The sequence below is a fragment of the Mobula birostris genome, chromosome 3, assembly GCF_030028105.1.
Source record: "Mobula birostris isolate sMobBir1 chromosome 3, sMobBir1.hap1, whole genome shotgun sequence".
Classification (NCBI taxonomy): domain Eukaryota; kingdom Metazoa; phylum Chordata; class Chondrichthyes; order Myliobatiformes; family Myliobatidae; genus Mobula; species Mobula birostris.
Genome location: NC_092372.1, coordinates 222,704,217 through 222,724,082, shown reverse-complemented (window position 1 = coordinate 222,724,082; position 19,866 = coordinate 222,704,217). Strand labels below are relative to the sequence as shown.

Sequence of the window (19,866 nt, the reverse complement as noted above, 5' to 3'; positions counted from 1 at the left end):
GTAAATAACCTCTATTACCTCTGATGGTGCGGAAACTTCATTGTGGCAGACAGGAAGGCTCTACCACAGGTAGTCAAAACTGCCCAACGCATCACTGGCACCAGCCCACTCACCATCTAGGACATACAGTGCCTATAAAATGTATTCACCCCCCCCACAGAAGTTTTCATGTTTTATTGTTTTACAACATTGAATCACAATGTTTTTGACACTGATCAACAGAAAAAGACTCTTCCATGTCAAAGTGAAAACAGATCTCTACAAATTAATCTATATTAATTACAAAAATAAAACACAAGATAATTGCATAAGTGTTCGCCCCCTTTAATATGACACATCAAATCATCAGTGATGCAGCCAGTTAGTTTCAGAAGTCACATAACCAGTTAAATGGAGATTTGTTTTTGGAGACCAGTGTGCAGTCAAGGTGTTTCAATTGGTTGTAGTAACAATACACCTGTATCTGGACGGTCCAACTACTGGTGAGTCAGTATCCGGTCAGGTCACTCGTCTGAGTGCTACTGGTACCATGTAACCCAGTACTACCTGTCACATGGTCGGGTGGTCGGCGACTAAACCGGCTCCCCCACCAGGCTTGCCTGGTGAGGAGGGTGACCAGACACCCTGCAGGATGAAAAACAAGACCTGTCAAAGGGCGGATGAACCCTCTCGTAGGGTCAACGGCCATCTAGCAAGCACATGCCGTGAAGCGCGGAAAGGGCACCCCTTGCATCGAGGCTTGGTCTGGCCATTCACTGCAACAGAACTTCCCCCGGCCGTCTTGGACCCCACCATGCCGCTGGATCTGGGAGGGGATGTCGAGAGGGTGGGTCTGGACCTGTGCAACTCCCTACTCAGCTGAAATCCACTCAGGCACACACTGTTCTTTTCTGAGGAGTGGGGTACCACCCCACTAACTGACTGAAAGGAACCATCATCATCCTATGGCAGCGGTCCCCAACCACCGGGCCGCAAAGCATATGCTACTGGGCCGCGAGGAAACGATATGATTTGGCGATATGGGTCAGCTGCACCTTTCCTCATTCTCTGTCACACACTGTTGAGCTTGAACGCACACGAGGTCATTACCCGCGTGTCATCCATGTCAGCACGGGAAGGAGATCAACACCTCGAGCTTGCAAATGACGGCGGGCTGAAAAGTATGTTTGACATAACATCTCTGCCGGCATTCTGGATCAAAGTCAAGGCTAAATATCCTGAGATAGCCAGGAAAGCACTGAAAACGTTGCTTCCATTTTCAACATATCTCTGCAATGAATGCAATGGAAACTAAATTGCAGAATAGACTGGACATAAGGAACCCCCTTCGAGTATCGCTGTCTCCCATCACCTCTCTATAGGACCGTGTTGTTGCAGGAAAACAAGCCCAGGACTCCTACTGGTGCAGCGATATTGGTGTGTTGCAATGATTTTATATGTTCATACGGGGAAAATATGTGCTGCGTGTTTAATATCCAAACGTTACTTAAAATGTTATGATGCTATTGACTTATATGGTTGTTCGTCCATCGTTGAAGTCGATGAGGACCTCGACACCATTATGATGGTGTCGAGACTAGCGCGTGATTTGGATTTAGGTGAGGGAGAGTTGTGCAGCGTCAGCCTCACTCTCTCTTCCCAATTCCCATCTGGATCCAGTGGCAAGACAGAGTTGAGACAGCTGGAGATGGGACTAGGTGCAGTGGATGACCAGGACGTCATCTGTGTCTTGTCCTGCTCTACACGTTCCACGACGCTTGCAGAGACCGCCTTCTTGACCGCTGGACCTTCTATTGGTCTCGTCCGCTCAATCCGCCGGAGTCTGTCTTCACATGCTGGGATAGACAACTCCCTATCTCACCGAGGGTTTGAGACCCGTCGGCTACCCTCACCTGGTTTAGCCGGCTTGTCGAAGCCGTTGCCCGGGGTGTGGCCACTGTCTCATGCAAACAGCTACAGGGAGCCACAGGTGAGAGCTGAGTGCCAGGTGGGGACCAAAGGTGGACTAACCGCCCTGAAAAGGATGCGACATGTTCCCCCACCAGAGGTGCTACCCCTCCCTGACACCCCATACACCCCTTACTTATATAAGTTATATAACCATATAACAATTACAGCACGGAAACAGCCCACCTCTGCCCTTCTAGTTCGTGCCGAACGCTACTCTCACCTGGTCCCACCGACCTGCACTCAGCCCATAACCCTCCAGTTCTTTCCTGTCCGTATATCTATCCAATTTTTCTTTAAATGATAATATCGAACCTGCCTCTACCACTTCTACTGGAAGTTCGTTCAACGTTTACTTCAAGCTCCCCTGATAATTGACATCGCACTATTCATGCGAGGAAAATATGCGCTGTGTGCTTAATATTAAATTCGTTAGATAAACCCTTTTAGAAACGAAATTGAGTGTATTAGCCACTTATCACCTATATTCCGGTCGAGATTAACCCCACCCCGAACAGAATCGCCAAAAACTATTTGTGGGAAAAAAAATCGACAGGTGCACGCATGCGCACTGGTGCCCGCGCAAGGCTTCATGGTCATTGTAGTCTTTTAGGTAAACCCCTTATCTGACTGCTACTCTTGTCCGTTGGCACCCCTACCCCACTCCCCCCCCCGCCGGTCGGCCGGTCCGCAAGAATATTGTCAATATTAAATCGGTCCGCAGCGCAAAAAAGGTTGGGGACCCCTGTCCTATGGGGATGGATAGCCAGAGAGATCCTGGCAAAAACTGCACCATGAGACAAAAGAACACTCCAAGCAACTCCGCGAGAAGGTTATTGAAAATCGCAAGTCAGGAGAAAGATGCAAGGAAATTTCCAAGTCACTGAATATGCCTTCCTGTACATTTTTCAATCATCAAGAAATGGAAAGAATATGGCTGTATATTTGCCTAGAGCAGGCTGTCCTCAAAAACTGAGTGACTGCAAGAAGGAGACTAGTGAGGGAGGCCGTCAAAAGCTCTATGAAAACTCTGGAGGAGTTACAAGATTCAGTGGCTGAGATGGGAGAGACTGCGCATACAACAACTGTTGCCTGGGCACTTCAGTAGCAGGTTTATGGCAAAGAGAAAGCCACATTTGAAAAAAAACTGGCATGAAATCGCAGCTCGAGTTTGCCAGAAGGCAGGTGGGAGACTCTGAAGTCATCTGGAAGAAAGTTCTATGGTCTGATGAAACCAAAATTGAGCTTTTTGGCTATCCGAATAAATGCTATGTTTGACATAAACCAACCATCACACATAATTGAAAACACACCATCCCTACCGTGAAGCATGGTAGTAGCTGCATCATGCTGTGGGGATGCTTCACTGCAGCAGGCCCTGGAAGGCTTGTGGATGTACAGGGTAAAGTGAATGCAGCAAAATACAGGAAAACCCTGGAGGAAAACCTGATGCAGTCTGCAAGAGAACTGCAATTTGGGAGAAGATTTATTTTCCAGCAAAACAATGACCCTAAGCATAAAGCCAGAGCTACACAGGAATGGCTTAAAAGCAACAAAGTTAATGTCCTGAAGTGGACAAGTCGGAGTCCAGACCTCAATCCAATTGAGAATTTGTGGCTGGATTTGAAAAGGGCTGTTCACTCACGATCCCCATGCAATCTGTCTGAGCATGAGCAGTTTTGTAAAGAATGGGGAAGAACTGCAGTGTCCAGATGTGCAAAACTGATAGAGACCTATCCTCACAGATTCAAGGCTGTAATTGCTGCCAAAGGTGCATCTACTAAATACTGACTTGAAAGGGGTGAGTAATTATGCAATTAATTATTTTGTGTTTTATGTTTGTAATTAATTTAGATCACTTTGTAGAGATCTGTTTTCACTTTGACATGAAAGAGTCTTTTCTGTTGATTAGTATCAAAAAGACCAAATTAAATCCACTGCGACAATGTAAAACAATAAAACATGAAAACATCCGGTTGGGGGGGGAGGGGAATGAATATTTTTATAGGCACTGTGTATACAGAAAGGGCCAGTAATATCATGAAGGATCCCACCCAACCTGCTTATGGACTGTTTGTCCCACTCCCATCAGGGAGGGGGCTACGTAGCATCCATGTCAGGACCACTAGACTCAAAAACGGTTATATATAACATAGAAAACTTACAGCAAAATACAGGCCCTTCAGCCCACAAAGTTGTGCTGAACATGTCCTTACCTTAGAAATTACCTAGGGTTACCCATAGCCCTCTATTTTTCTAAGCTCCATGTACCTATCCAGGAGTCTCTTAAAAGACCCTATCGTATCTGCCTCCACCACTGTTGCCGGCAGCCCATTCCATACACTCACCACTCTCTGCGTTAAAAAAACTTACCCCTGACGTCTCCTCTGTACCTACTCCCCAGCACCTTAAAACTGTGCCCTTTCATGCTAGCCATTTCAGCCCCGGGAAAAAGCCTCTGACTATCCACACGATCAATGCCTCTCATTATCTTGTACACCTCCATCAGGTCACCTCTCATCCTCTGTCACCTCAAGGAGAAAAGGCCAAGTTCACTCAACCTATTCTCATAAGGCATGCTCCCCAATCCAGGCAACATCCTTGTAAATCTCCTCTGCACCCTTCCTATGGTTTCCACATCCTTCCTGTAGTGAGGCAACCAGAATTGAGCACGGTACTCCAATAGATTTATATTTATTGTATTTTAACGTTGTATTTTTATCTTATTGTGCTTCTTTGGGCTGCATCAGACCCAGAGTAATAATTATTTCATTCTCCTTTGCACTTGTGTACTGGAAATAACATTCAACAATCTTGGATCTTAAATCTTGAATCTTACCTTCAATTACTGTACCAGGCTGTGAATACCTGTGGGTTCCTTTTGCTTCATGTGCCACTGTTTCAGGTTTATAAATGGGTAATGTTACTAATTAGTGTTATTTACTGATGCAAGTAGCTGTAATTATTAAACACGACTCAATTCCAACAAAATGTGCACTAAATAGATACTAATAACTTCCCATTTAAACATTATCAATTTGCATAGATGTTATGAGCCAAAGGTTCAATTGGAAACTGCCTACACAAAAAATATTTGTTCCTTAACAGAAAATGTTGAAATTCAGCAGGCTATATGATGGGTTAGTATGGATGATGGGCTGAAGGGACTGTTGCACAACTCTATGAGGTCGGGCAGCGTACTGGTAAATCTCCTCTGCATCCTCTCTAACACTTCCACATCCTTCCTATAATGAGGCAATCAGAACTGAACACAATATTCTCAGTGAGGTCTAATCAGAGTTTTAGAGAGCTGCAACATAACCTCACAGCTCTTGAGCTCAGTCCCCCAACTAATGAAGGCCAACGCACGTGGGCAAGTGGTTAAGGCGCTCGTCTAGTGATCTGAAGGTTGCTAGTTTGAGCCTCAGCTGTGGCAGCGTGTTTGTGCCCTTGAGCAAGGCACTTAATCACACATTGCTCCAGTCTGTGCGAGGAGTGGTGCCCCACACGGACTTCCAATCTGCGCCTTGTAAGGCATGAACATGCCCAACGCAGGCCTCTTATGGTCTGAGTCGATGTTCCCCCCACCATATGGCTTCTTAACAACCCAATCAACCTTCGTGGCAGCTTTGAGGCATCAATGGACATGGACCCCAAGATCACTCGGTTTCTCCACACTGCTGAGAATGCTGCCATTAACTCTGTACTCTGCCGTCCAGTTTGACCCTCCACAGTGAATCACCTCACACTTTTCCAGGTTGGACTTCCTCAGCCCAGCTCCACGGCCTGTCAATGCCCCGTTGCAACCTACAACCCTCCACACTATCCATAACTCTATATACCGCTGGGAGAATGAAATTCCCCACCCGAATGCAGCTCACAGATTAAACAGGATACATGGTACAGTAAATGCAATGGTGAGGGCAAAGCAGTGGAGTCAGAATCAAGTTTTGTTATCTCTGACGTGTATAGTATGTCATGAAATTTGTTGTTTTGTGGCATTGTGTAGAAAAAAGTCCTGGGTATGACTTTAAACTGCAACCGGTGATGAGGTTCTGATTGGGGACTTTCAGAGCTTTGGGGAAAGTGGAGTTACCCCTTAGTCATTCATTGCTCCCAGGGCCGCTCTGACCCGGAACGGTAGCACCTGCAAGGGTTCCTGCTCAGGATACGAGCGAAGGGCAACGGCAGATCCGGCAGGTTCAGTAACTGAACTTATGATGGAGAAGGCAGATGAGCTAGGACCTCAAATGTCAACGGCTATAGTACAGGCGGATGAACACTTGGGAAGAGAAATGGCAATTTCTTTAGTTCGCCCAACGGAAAGCAATAGCAAACCACCGTTTCCTAGAATCTATTTAGAATAGATTAGATTAGATTATGAAGACACACAGTCCTCTTTATTGTCATTTAGTAATGCATGCATTAAGAAATGATACAATATTTCCTCCGGTGTGATATCACAAAAACAGACCAAGACTGAAAAAACTAACAAAACCACATAATTATAACATATAGTTACCACAGTGCAACAATACCATAACTTGATGAAGAAGTCCATGAGCACAGTAAAAATTTCAAAGTTTCTCAAATGTCCCACATCTCACGCAGACGGGAGAAGGAAGAAAAACTCTCCCTGCCATGCCCGACCCCAGTCCGACTCTGAGTCATCCGAAAACTTCGAGCCTCCGATTCAGCTCTCCGACACCGAGTACTGAGCACCATCTCTCTCCGAATGATTCGACCTCAATCTCGGTCGCCAACAGCAGGCAAAGCCGGGGATTTTGAGGCCTTCCCTCCAGAAGATTCCCGACTGCGCAGTAACGACAGCAGCGAATGAGTGTTTCAAAAATTTCTCCAGATGTTCCTCTGTGCTTTCACGTCCATTTCCATCAAATCAGAGTTGTCCATGGCCCCTATTTAACGGATACGATATCATTTTTCACTGGAGGGCTGCGCACGTGCGGCGTGCTGCTCTCTCTCCTCCCGCCTGCTAAGAAAACCATGGTCAAACTCACAAAATGTATCACAAAAGCATTTGATAAAGTGAAGCACAATAAGTTATTTGAAATATTACAGGAAACTCTAGATCTAGATTCGAAAGACCTCCGCCTAATCAGAAATCTGTACTGGGAACAAACTGCCGCTGTAAGAATAGATGGAGAAGTGAGTCAGTTTACAAAAATCAAGAGAGGCGTTAGACAAGGGTGTGTTTTCTCCCCGGATTTATTTAATGTGTACAGTGAAACAATATTACAAAAAATAAGAGCCATCTTGGGAATCAAAGTTGGTGGTGAAAACATCAATAGTTTCAGATATGCAGATGACACTGTATTAATTGCAAGTACGGAGGAAGAACTACAAAACTTAATTGATATAGTTGTTGAAGAAAGTGCAAAAATGGGTCTATCTATCAATTGCAAAAAGGCAGAATGTATGGTGATATCCACAAAGAAGGAGAATCCTATCTGCAGGCTGAAAATAAACGGGGAAGACAAAAAACAAGTACAGAATTTTTGCGACTTAGGAAGCTGGGTGACATCAGATGGCAGGTGCGACTTGGACATCAAAAGAAGAATAGGGATGGCAAAAGACACCTTTATGAGAATGAAGAGTATACTGATCAACACTAAACTAGGCATGACAACCCACCTCAGAGCACTGAAATGTTACATTTATCCAGTTATGTTATATGGATCAGAATGTTGGACAATATCTAGTAACATGAGGAAATGAATTGAAGCAGCAGAGATGTGGTTTTTGAGGAGGATGCAAAGAATATCATGGACGAAACGAATATTTAATGAGGATGTCATGAACAGAGCAAACACAAAAAGAGAAATAATGTGTGTGATCATGAAAAGGCAATGTAACTTCATTGGACATGTGATTAGGAAAGAGGAGTTAGAATGCACGGTAATTATGGGAAAGATTGAAGGGAAGAAAGCAAGAGGAAGACAGCGACAAATGATGATGGAGACAGCAGCCAGAGAACTGGAAATGAATACCAATGATTTGATCCACTTGACCCGAAACAGGAGTGTGTGGGCCATGGCAGTCAAAGCTCAAACAAGTGCTACAAATTCATCTACGTTATTCCATATACTGTACACATTCCAATACAATACTTTCAGTCCTGCTTTCACCCTTTCCAATTTTGTCCAACTTCTATGTGTGGGCCATGGCAGTGAAAGCTCAAACTGGACGCAGCACCTGATAACGATGATGATGATGTGTAGAAAAATCACTCTATGTTGCATTTAGGCAGATGATAAATAGACAGTGCAAGAAGTACAAAATAGTGAGACTTCAGAATTCTGATGGTGGAGGGGAAGAAGCTGTGGTAGCGATGAGAAGAAGGCACATCCTGGGTGCTAAAGATCCTTAATGATGGATGTTGTCTTCCTGAGGCATTGCCTTTTGAAAATGCTGTGGATGATGGAGAGGGCTGTGCCGGTGATGGAATGGTTGGGTCCACAGTTGTGCATTGAAGCCTCCACACCAGACACTGATGCAGCCAGTCAGAATGCCCTCCACCATACACCTACAGAAATTTGCTCTTTGGTGACTTTCCTTATGGACTATATAGTTGCTGATGTGCCTTCTTCATGATTACATTAGCATGTTGACGCATGGTAGTTCTTCAGAGATCCAGCAGACCCCTCCCTCCACAAATTCCCCCCCCCAGCTGTGACATACCTCCCTCTGTCTGCAATCCTCTCTGTGCCCTACATCTGTCCCAATCTCTGTACCTCACTCTGGTCTCTACTCCCACCTCCCTCTGCAAGCACCTCCTACCGTACACCCCTCCCCATGTAACCCAGTCCAGCCCCTACACCCTCCCTGTCTCCGTAACCCCCCTTCAATCCTTACACCCCTTCCTGTCTCAGTAACCCTTTCCAGCTCCAACAGCCCTCCCTGTCTTTGTAATCCCCTCTGTCCCCTACACCCCTCCCTGTCTCTGTAACCCCCTCCATCCCCTACACCCATCCCTGTCTCTGTAACCCCGTCCATCCCCTACACCCCTTCCTGTCTCTGTAACCCCCTCCATCCCCTACACCCCTCCCTGTCTCTGTAACCCCCTCCTTCCCCTACACCCCTCCCTGTCTCTGTAACCCCTCCATCCCCTACACCCCTCCCTGTCTCTGTAACCCCCTCCTTCCCCTACACCCCTCCCTGTCTCTGTAACCACCTCTATCCCCTACACCCCTCCCTGTCTCTGTAACCCCCCCAATCCCCTACACCCCTCCCTGTCTCTGTAACCCCTCCATCCCTTACACCCCTCCCGGTCTCTGTAACCCCTCCAACACCTACACCCCTCCATGTCTCTGTAAGCCCCTCCAGCCCCTACACCCTTCCCTGTCTCTCTAACCCCCTCCAGCCCCTACACCCCTCCCTGTCTCTGTAACACCCTCCATCCCATACACCCCTCCCTGTCTCTGTAACCCCCTCCATCCCCTACACCCCTCCCTGTCTCTGTAACCCCGTCCATCCCCTACACCCCTCCCTGTCTCTGTAACCCCCTCCATCCACTACACCCCTCCCTGTCTCTGTAACCCCCTCCGTCCCCTACACCCCTCCCTGTCTCTGTAACCCCCTACACCCCTTCCTGTCTCTGTAACCTCCTCCGTCCCCAACACCCCTCCCTGTCTCTGTAACCCCCACCATCCCCTACACCCCTCCATGTCTCTGTAACCCCCTCCATCCCCTACACCCCTCCCTGTCTCTGTAACCCCTCCATCCCCTACGCCCCTCCCTGTCTCTATAACCCCTCCATCCCCTACGCCCCTCCCTGTCTCTATAACCCCCCCAGCTCCTACACCCCTCCCTGTCTCTGTAACCCCCTCCATCCCCTACACCCCTCCCTGTCTCTGTAACCCCCTCCATCCCCTACACCCCTCCCTGTCTCTGTAACCCCCTCCATCCCCTACACCCCTTCCCTGTCTCTGTAACCCCCTCCATCCCCTACACGCCTCCCTGTCTCTGTAACCCCTCAAACCCCTACACCCCTCCCTGTCTCTGTAACCCCCTCCAGCCCCTACACCCCTCCCTGTCTCTGTAACCCCCTCCAGCCCCTACACCCCTCCCTGTCTCTGTAACACCCTCCATCCCATACACCCCTCCCTGTCTCTGTAACCCCTCCATCCCCTACACCTCTCCCTGTCTCTGTAACCCCCTCCGTCCCCAACACCCCTCCCTGTCTCTGTAACCCCCACCATCCCCTACACCCCTCCATGTCTCTGTAACCCCGTCCATCCCCTACACCCCTCCCTGTCTCTGTAACCCCCTCCATCCACTACACCCCTCCCTGTCACTGTAACCTCCTCCGTCCCCTACACCCCTCCCTGTCTCTGTAACCCCCTACACCCCTTCCTGTCTCTGTAACGCCTCAAACCCCTACACCCCGCCCTGTTCTGTAATCCTCTATATCCCCTACACCCCTCCCTGTCTCTGTAACCCCCACCATCCCCTACACCCCTCCATGTCTCTGTAACCCCCTCCATCCCCTACACCCCTCCCTGTCTCTGTAACCCCTCCATCCCCTACGCCCCTCCCTGTCTCTATAACCCCTCCATCCCCTACGCCCCTCCCTGTCTCTATAACCCCCCCAGCTCCTACACCGCTCCCTGTCTCTGTAACCCCCTCCATCCCCTACACCCCTTCCTGTCTCTGTAACTCTCTCCTTCCCCTACACCCCTCCCTGTCTCTGTAACCGCCTCCATCCCCTACACGCCTCCCTGTCTCTGTAACCCCTCAAACCCCTACACCCCTCCCTGTCTCTGTAACCCCCTCCAGCCCCTACACCCCTCCCTGTCTCTGTAACCCCCTCCAGCCCCTACACCCCTCCCTGTCTCTGCAACACCCTCCATCCCATACACCCCTCCCTGACTCTGTAACCTCCTCCGTCCCCAACACCCCTCCCTGTCTCTGTAACCCCCACCATCCCCTACACCCCTCCATGTCTCTGTAACCCCCTCCGTCCCCTACACCCCTCCCTGTCTCTGTAACCCCCTACACCCCTTCCTGTCTCTGTAACCTCCTCCGTCCCCAACACCCCTCCCTGTCTCTGTAACCCCCACCATCCCCTACACCCCTCCATGTCTCTGTAACCCCCTCCATCCCCTACACCCCTCCCTGTCTCTGTAACCCCTCCATCCCCTACGCCCCTCCCTGTCTCTATAACCCCTCCATCCCCTACGCCCCTCCCTGTCTCTATAACCCCCCCAGCTCCTACACCCCTCCCTGTCTCTGTAACCCCCTCCATCCCCTACACCCCTCCCTGTCTCTGTAACCCCCTCCATCCCCTACACCCCTCCCTGTCTCTGTAACCCCCTCCATCCCCTACACCCCTTCCCTGTCTCTGTAACCCCCTCCATCCCCTACACGCCTCCCTGTCTCTGTAACCCCTCAAACCCCTACACCCCTCCCTGTCTCTGTAACCCCCTCCAGCCCCTACACCCCTCCCTGTCTCTGTAACCCCCTCCAGCCCCTACACCCCTCCCTGTCTCTGTAACACCCTCCATCCCATACACCCCTCCCTGTCTCTGTAACCCCTCCATCCCCTACACCTCTCCCTGTCTCTGTAACCCCCTCCGTCCCCAACACCCCTCCCTGTCTCTGTAACCCCCACCATCCCCTACACCCCTCCATGTCTCTGTAACCCCGTCCATCCCCTACACCCCTCCCTGTCTCTGTAACCCCCTCCATCCACTACACCCCTCCCTGTCACTGTAACCTCCTCCGTCCCCTACACCCCTCCCTGTCTCTGTAACCCCCTACACCCCTTCCTGTCTCTGTAACGCCTCAAACCCCTACACCCCGCCCTGTTCTGTAATCCTCTATATCCCCTACACCCCTCCCTGTCTCTGTAACCCCCACCATCCCCTACACCCCTCCATGTCTCTGTAACCCCCTCCATCCCCTACACCCCTCCCTGTCTCTGTAACCCCTCCATCCCCTACGCCCCTCCCTGTCTCTATAACCCCTCCATCCCCTACGCCCCTCCCTGTCTCTATAACCCCCCCAGCTCCTACACCGCTCCCTGTCTCTGTAACCCCCTCCATCCCCTACACCCCTTCCTGTCTCTGTAACTCTCTCCTTCCCCTACACCCCTCCCTGTCTCTGTAACCGCCTCCATCCCCTACACGCCTCCCTGTCTCTGTAACCCCTCAAACCCCTACACCCCTCCCTGTCTCTGTAACCCCCTCCAGCCCCTACACCCCTCCCTGTCTCTGTAACCCCCTCCAGCCCCTACACCCCTCCCTGTCTCTGTAACACCCTCCATCCCATACACCCCTCCCTGACTCTGTAACCTCCTCCGTCCCCAACACCCCTCCCTGTCTCTGTAACCCCCACCATCCCCTACACCCCTCCATGTCTCTGTAACCCACTCCATCCCCTACACCCCTCCCTGTCTCTGTAACCCCTCCATCCCCTACGCCCCTCCCTGTCTCTATAACCCCCCCAGCTGCTACACCCCTCCCTGTCTCTGTAACCCCCTCCATCCCCTACACCCCTTCCTGTCTCTGTAACCCCCTCCATCCCCTACACCCCTTCCTGTCTCTGTAACTCCCTCCATCCCCTACACCCCTCCCTGTCTCTGTAACTCCTCAAACCCCTACACCCCTCCCTGTCTCTGTAACCCCCTCCAGCCCCTACACCCCTCCCTGTCTCTGTAACCCCCTCCAGCCCCTACACCCCTCCCTGTCTCTGTAACACCCTCCATCCCATACACCCCTCCCTGTCTCTGTAACCTCCTCCGTCCCCAACACCCCTCCCTGTCTCTGTAACCCCCACCATCCCCTACACCCTTCCCTGTCTCTGTAACTCACTCCGTCCCCTACACCCCTCCCTGTCTCTGTAACGCCTCAAACCCCTACACCCCGCCCTGTTCTGTAATCCTCTATATCCCCTACACCCCTCCCTGTCTCTGTAACCCCCACCATCCCCTACACCCTTCCCTGTCTCTGTAACACCCTCCGTCCCCTACACCCTCCCTGTCTCTGTAACATTCTCCATCCCCTACACCCCTCCCTGTCTCCGTAACCCCCTCCATCCCCTACACCCTCCCTGTCTCTGTAACCCCCTCCATCCCCTACACGCCTCCCTGTCTCTGTAACCCCTCAAACCCCTACACCCCTCCCTGTCTCTGTAACCCCCTCCAGCCCCTACACCCCTCCCTGTCTCTGTAACCCCCTCCAGCCCCTACACCCCTCCCTGTCTCTGTAACACTCTCCATCCCATACACCCCTCCCTGACTCTGTAACCTCCTCCGTCCCCAACACCCCTCCCTGTCTCTGTAACCCCCACCATCCCCTACACCCCTCCATGTCTCTGTAACCCCCTCCATCCCCTACACCCCTCCCTGTCTCTGTAACCCCTCCATCCCCTACGCCCCTCCCTGTCTCTATAACCCCCCCAGCTGCTACACCCCTCCCTGTCTCTGTAACCCCCTCCATCCCCTACACCCCTTCCTGTCTCTGTAACCCCCTCCATCCCCTACACCCCTTCCTGTCTCTGTAACTCCCTCCATCCCCTACACCCCTCCCTGTCTCTGTAACTCCTCAAACCCCTACACCCCTCCCTGTCTCTGTAACCCCCTCCAGCCCCTACACCCCTCCCTGTCTCTGTAACCCCCTCCAGCCCCTACACCCCTCCCTGTCTCTGTAACACCCACCATCCCCTACACCCTTCCCTGTCTCTGTAACTCACTCCGTCCCCTACACCCCTCCCTGTCTCTGTAACGCCTCAAACCCCTACACCCCGCCCTGTTCTGTAATCCTCTATATCCCCTACACCCCTCCCTGTCTCTGTAACCCCCACCATCCCCTACACCCTTCCCTGTCTCTGTAACACCCTCCGTCCCCTACACCCTCCCTGTCTCTGTAACATTCTCCATCCCCTACACCCCTCCCTGTCTCCGTAACCCCCTCCATCCCCTACACCCTTCCTATCTCCGTAACCCCCTCCATCCCCTACACCCCTTCCTGTCTCTGTAACCCCTCCAGTCCCTACATCCCACCCTGTCTCTGTAACCCCCTCCATCCCCTACACCCCTCCCTGTCTCCGTAACCCCCTCCATCCCCTACACCCCTCCCTGTCTCCGTAACCCCCTCCATCCCCTACACCCCTTCCTGTCTCTGTAACCCCTCCAGTCCCTACATCCCACCCTGTCTCTGTAACCCCCTCCATCCCCTACACCCCTCCCTGTCTCTGTAACCCCTCCATCCCCTACGCCCCTCCCTGTCTCTATAACCCCCCCAGCTCCTACACCCCTCCCTGTCTCTGTAACCCCCTCCATCCCCTACACCCCTTCCTGTCTCTGTAACTCCCTCCATCCCCTACACCCCTCCCTGTCTCTGTAACTCCTCAAACCCCTACACCCCTCCCTGTCTCTGTAACCCCCTCCGTCCCCTACAACTCTCCCTGTCTCTGTAACTCTCTCCTTCCCCCCCACCCCTCCCTGTCTCTGTAACCGCCTCCATCCCCTACACGCCTCCCTGTCTCTGTAACCCCTCAAACCCCTACACCCCTCCCTGTCTCTGTAACCCCCTCCAGCCCCTACACCCCTCCCTGTCTCTGTAACCCCCTCCAGCCCCTACACCCCTCCCTGTCTCTGTAACACCCTCCATCCCATACACCCCTCCCTGTCTCTGTAACCTCCTCCGTCCCCAACACCCCTCCCTGTCTCTGTAACCCCCTCCGGCCCCTACACCCTTCCCTGTCTCTGTAACTCACTCCGTCCCCTACACCCCTCCCTGTCTTTGTAACCCCTCAAACCCCTACACCCCTCCCTGTTCTGTAACCCCCTTTATCCCCTACACCCCTCCCTGTCTCTGTAACCCCCACCATCCCCTACACCCCTCCCTGTCTCCGTAACCCCCTCCATCCCCTACACCGCTCCCTGTCTCTGTAACCCCTCCATCCCCTACACCTCTCCCTGGCTCTGTAACCCCCTCCATCCACTACACCCCTCCCTGTCTCTGTAACCCCCTCTGTCCCCTACACCCCTCCCTGTCTCTGTAACCCCTCCGTCCCCTACACCCCTCCCTGTCTCCGTAACCCCCTCCATCCCCTACACCGCTCCCTGTCTCTGTAACCCCTCCAGCCCCTACACCCCTCCCTGTCTCTGTAACCCCCTCAATCCCCTACACCCCTCCCTGTCTCTGTAACCCCCTCCATCCCCTACACCCCTCCCTGTCTCTGTAACCCCCTCCATCCCCTACACCCCTCCCTGACTCTGTAACCCCCTCCGGCCCTTACACCCCTCTCAGTCTCTGTAACCCCCTCAATCCCCTACACCCCTCCCTGTCTCTGTAACCCCCTCCATCCCCTACACCCCTTCCTGTCTCTGTAACCCCCTCCATCCCCTACACTCCTTCCTGTCTCTGTAACCCCCTCCATCCCCTACACCCCTCCCTGTCTCTGTAACACCCTCCGGTCCCTACACCCCTCCCTGTCTCTGTAACTCCCTCCATCCCCTACACCCCTCCCTGTCTCTGTAACCACCCTTGTCCCCTACACCCCACCCTGTCTCTGTAACCCCCTCCATCCCCTACACCCCTTCCTGTCTCTGTAACTCCCTCCATCCCCTACACCCCTCCCTGTCTCTGTAACCACCCTTGTCCCCTACACCCCACCCTGTCTCTGTAACCCCCTCCATCCCCTACACCCCTCCCTGTCTCTGTAACCCCTCCATCCCCTACACCTCTCCCTGGCTCTGTAACCCCCTCCATCCACTACACCCCTCCCTGTCTCTGTAACCCCTCCGTCCCCTACACCCCTCCCTGTCTCTGTAACCCCCTCCGTCCCCTACACCCCTCCCTGTCTCTGTAACCCCCTCCTCCCCTACACCCCTCCCTGTCACTGTAACCCCCTCAATCCCCTACACTCCTCCCTGTCTCTGTAACCCCCTACATCCCCTACACCCCTCCCTGTCTCTGTAACACCCTCCGTCCCCTACACCCCTCCCTGTCTCTGTAACCCCTCCATCCCCTACACCCCTCCCTGTCTCTGTAACCCCTCCATCCCCTACACCCCTCCCTGTCTCTGTAACCCCCCCAGCTCCTACACCCCTCCCTGTCTCTGTAACCCCCTCCATCCCCTACACCCCTTCCTGTCTCTGTAACTCTCTCCGTCTCCTACAACCCTCCCTGTCTCTGTAACCCCCTACATCCCCTACCCCTCCCTGTCTCTGTAACACCCTCCGTCCCCTACACCCCTCCCTGTCTCCGTAACCCCTCCATCCCCTATACCCCTCCCTGGCTCTGTAACCCCCTCCATCCACTACACTCCTCCCTGTCTCTGTAACCCCTCAAACCCCTACACCCCTCCCTGTCTCTGTAACCCCCTCCATCCCCTACACCCTCCCTGTCTCCGTAACCCCCTCCATCCCCTACACCCCTTCCTGTCTCTGTAACCCCTCCAGTCCCTACATCCCTCCCTGTCTCCGTAACCCCCTCCATCCCCTACACCCTCCCTGTCTCCGTAACCCCCTCCATCCCCTACACCCCTTCCTGTCTCTGTAACCCCTCCAGTCCCTACATCCCTCCCTGTCTCTGTAACCCCCTCCATCCCCTACACCCCTCCCTGTCTCCGTAACCCCCTCCATCCCCTACACCCCTCCCTGTCTCTGTAACCCCTCAAACCCCTACACCCCTCCCTGTCTCTGTAACCCCCTCCAGCCCCTACACGCCTCCCTGTCTCTGTAACACCCTCCATCCACTACACCCCTCCCTGTCTGTGTAACCCCTCAAACCCCTACACCCTTCCCTGTCTCTGTAACCCCCCATCCCCTACACCCCTCTCTGTCTCTGTAACACCCTCCATCCCCTACACCCCTCCCTGTCTCTGTAACCCCCTCCATCCCCTACACCCCTCTCCGTCACTGTAACCCCCCCCAGCTCCTACACCCCTCCCTGTCTCTGTAACCCCCTCCATCCCCTACACCCTTTCCTGTCTCTGTAACCCCCTCCGTCCTCTACACCCCTCCCTGTCTCTGTAACCTCTCAAACCCCTACACCCCTCCCTGTCTCTGTAACCCCCTCCGTCCCCTACACCCCTCCCTGTCTCTGTAACCCCCTCCGTCCCCTACACCCCTCCCTGTCTCTGTAACCCCTCCATCCCCTACACACCTCCCTGTCTCTGTAACCCCCCCCATCCCCTACACCCCTCCCTGTCTCCGTAACCCCCTCCATCCCCTACACCCCTCCCTGTCTCTGTAACTCCCCCAGCTCCTACACCCCTCCCTGTCTCTGTAAACCCCTCCATCCACTACACCCCTTCCTGTCTCTGTAACCCCCTCCGTCGCCTACACCTCTCCTTGTCTCTGTAACCCCCTCCATCCCCTACACCTCTCCATGTCTCTGTAACCCCCTCCATCCCCTACACCCCTCCCTGTCTCTGTAACCCCCTCCGTCCCCTACACCCCTCCCTGTCTTTGTAACCCCCTCCATCCCCTACACCCCTCCCTGTCTCTGTAACCCCCTCCGTCCCCTACACTGGGGAGGAGAGGAGAAGATGGTGGTGCGACGCAGTGTGCGCGGCCACCCTGAAATGATATCTGTATTTGTTAAGTAGGTACCGTGCACAATCCTGATTTGATGAAGGCAGACGTGAGAAGCACGGAGGAACGTCTGGAGTAACTTCTGAAATGCCCGCTTCGCTGCCGCTGCTACTGTGCGATTGAGAATCTCTGGAGGGGAAGGCCCCAAATCCTTGGCTTTGCCTATTGCCTGTTGCCGGGGCCGGGCTCGGCAGAGATGGTGCTCAGTGTCGGAGGGCTGGTCGGGGGCTAGAAGTTTTCGGACGGACTCAAGTCGGCTGTGGTCGGGTGCTTCCAGGGTGCTGCGTCGGCAAGTTTGCAGCTGGAGGTTCATGGCAGGGAGAGTTTTTCATAATCATAATCTAATCTAATCTAACTACTACACCCCTCCCTGTCTCCGTAACGCCCTCCAACCCCTACACCCCTCCCTGTCTCTGTAACCCCCTCCGTCCCCTACACCCCTCCCTGTCTCTGTAACTCCCTCCAGCCCCTACACCCCTCCCTGTCTCTGTAACGCCCTCCAACCCCTACACCCCTCCCTGTCTCTGTAACCCCCTCCTTCCCCTACACCCCTCCCTGTCTCTGTAACCCCCTCCATCCCCTACACCCCTCCGTCTCTGTAACCCCCTCCAGCCCCTACACCCCTCCCTGTCTCTGTAACCCCCTCCATCCCCTACACCCCTCCCTGTCTCTGTAACCCCCTCCAGCCCCTACACCCCTCCCTGTCTCTGTAACCCCCTCCGGCCCCTACACCCCTCCCTGTCTCTGTAACCCCTCCATCCCCTACACCCCTCCCTGTCTCTGTAACCCCCTCCATCCCCTACACTCCTCCCTGTCTCTGTAACCCCTCCATCCCCTACATCCCTCCCTGTCTCTGTAACCACCTCCATCCCCCTACACCCCTCCCTGTCTCTGTAACCCCCTCAATCCCCTACACCCCTCCCTGTCTCTGTAACCCCCTCAATCCCCTACACCCCTCCCTGTCTCTGTAACCCCCTCAATCCCCTACACCCCTCCCTGTCTCTGTAACCCCCTCCGTCCCCTACACCCCTCCCTGTCTCTGTAACCCCCTCCATCCCCTACAACCCTCCCTGCTTCTGTAACCCCCTCCATCCCCTACACCCCTCCCTGTCTCTGTAACCCTCTCCAGACCTATATTCGTCTGCCCATCACTAATGTTACTGCCATGCTGTCAGCCTGTGTCCAAGTCCTGGAAATCTCCCAGACCTTCCCCTCCTCTGAGCTGATCTGTGCGTTGAGGTTTGAGACCCTGTGACTCGTGTACCCAGGTCAGCTCCTGGGAACATAGTGGGGTGTGTGTGGGCCAGGGGGTATTACTGAGCGCCTATTTGCACAGATCATCCTCTCTGAGCAACTGACTGGAGTTGGAGGGATGCGGTGTGTACAAAGTTCCAGGTAACTTTATTAACAAAGTCCTATACACGTTACCATTACTACTTTGAAATTCATTTTTAGATTATTAGATTAGGTTATGAGGACACAGTCCTCTTTTATTGTCATTTAGTAATGCATGCATTAAGAAATGATACAATGTTTCTCCAGGATGATATCACAGAAACACAAGACAGACCAAGACTGAAAAACTGACAAAAAACACATAATTATAACATATAGTTACAACAGTGCAAAGTAATACCGTAGTTTGATCAAGAACAGACCACAAGCACGGTAAAAAAAAGTCTCAAAGTCTCTCGAAAGTCCCATCATCTCACGCAGACGGTAGAAAGAAAAGAAACTCTCTCCCTGCCATGAATCTCCAGCGCCGCAAACTTGCCGATGCAGCACCCTGGAAACACCCGACCACAGCCGACTCTTGAGTCCATCTGAAAACTCCGAGCCTCCGACCAACACCAAGCACCATCTTTGCTGAGCGCTTCGACCCCAACCCCGGCAACAGGCAATAGGCAAAGCCGAGGATTTGGGGCCTTCCCCTCCGGAGATTCTCTATCGCACAGTAGCAGCGGCAGCGAAGCAGGCATTTCAGAAGTTTCTCCAGATGTTCCTCCATGCTTCTCACATCTGTCTCCATCAAATCAGGATTGTGCATGGCACCTACTTAACAAATACGATACCATTTCGGAGCAGCCGCGCACGCTGCGTCATGTCGCCATCTTCTCCTCTCCTCCTTAGGCATTCACAGTAGAACAAAGAATCAATGAAAAATTACAGATAAACACTAACAACCAATGTGTCAAAGAATACAAACTGGGCAAATACAAAATAATAAATAAATAATACCGAGAACACGTTGTTGAGTCATAGAAAGTGAGTTCATAGGTTGTGGAATCAGTTCAGTGTTGATGTGAGTGAAGTTATCCACGCCGGTTCAGGGGCCTGATGGTTTAAGGGTAATA

The 19,866-nt window shown here is 52.8% G+C and overlaps 1 protein-coding gene across 1 annotated transcript in view; it reads left to right on the top strand.

Moving 5' to 3' along the window:
• The first annotated feature begins 506 nt into the window (after nt 1-506).
• The window catches only part of vill (villin-like), a 143,386-nt gene continuing 124,026 nt past the window's right edge, over nt 507-19,866 (top strand). The window contains exon 1 of the mRNA XM_072254203.1: nt 507-3,748. The gene's annotated coding sequence lies outside the window, so the exon portion shown is untranslated. The remainder of the gene's footprint in view (nt 3,749-19,866) is intronic.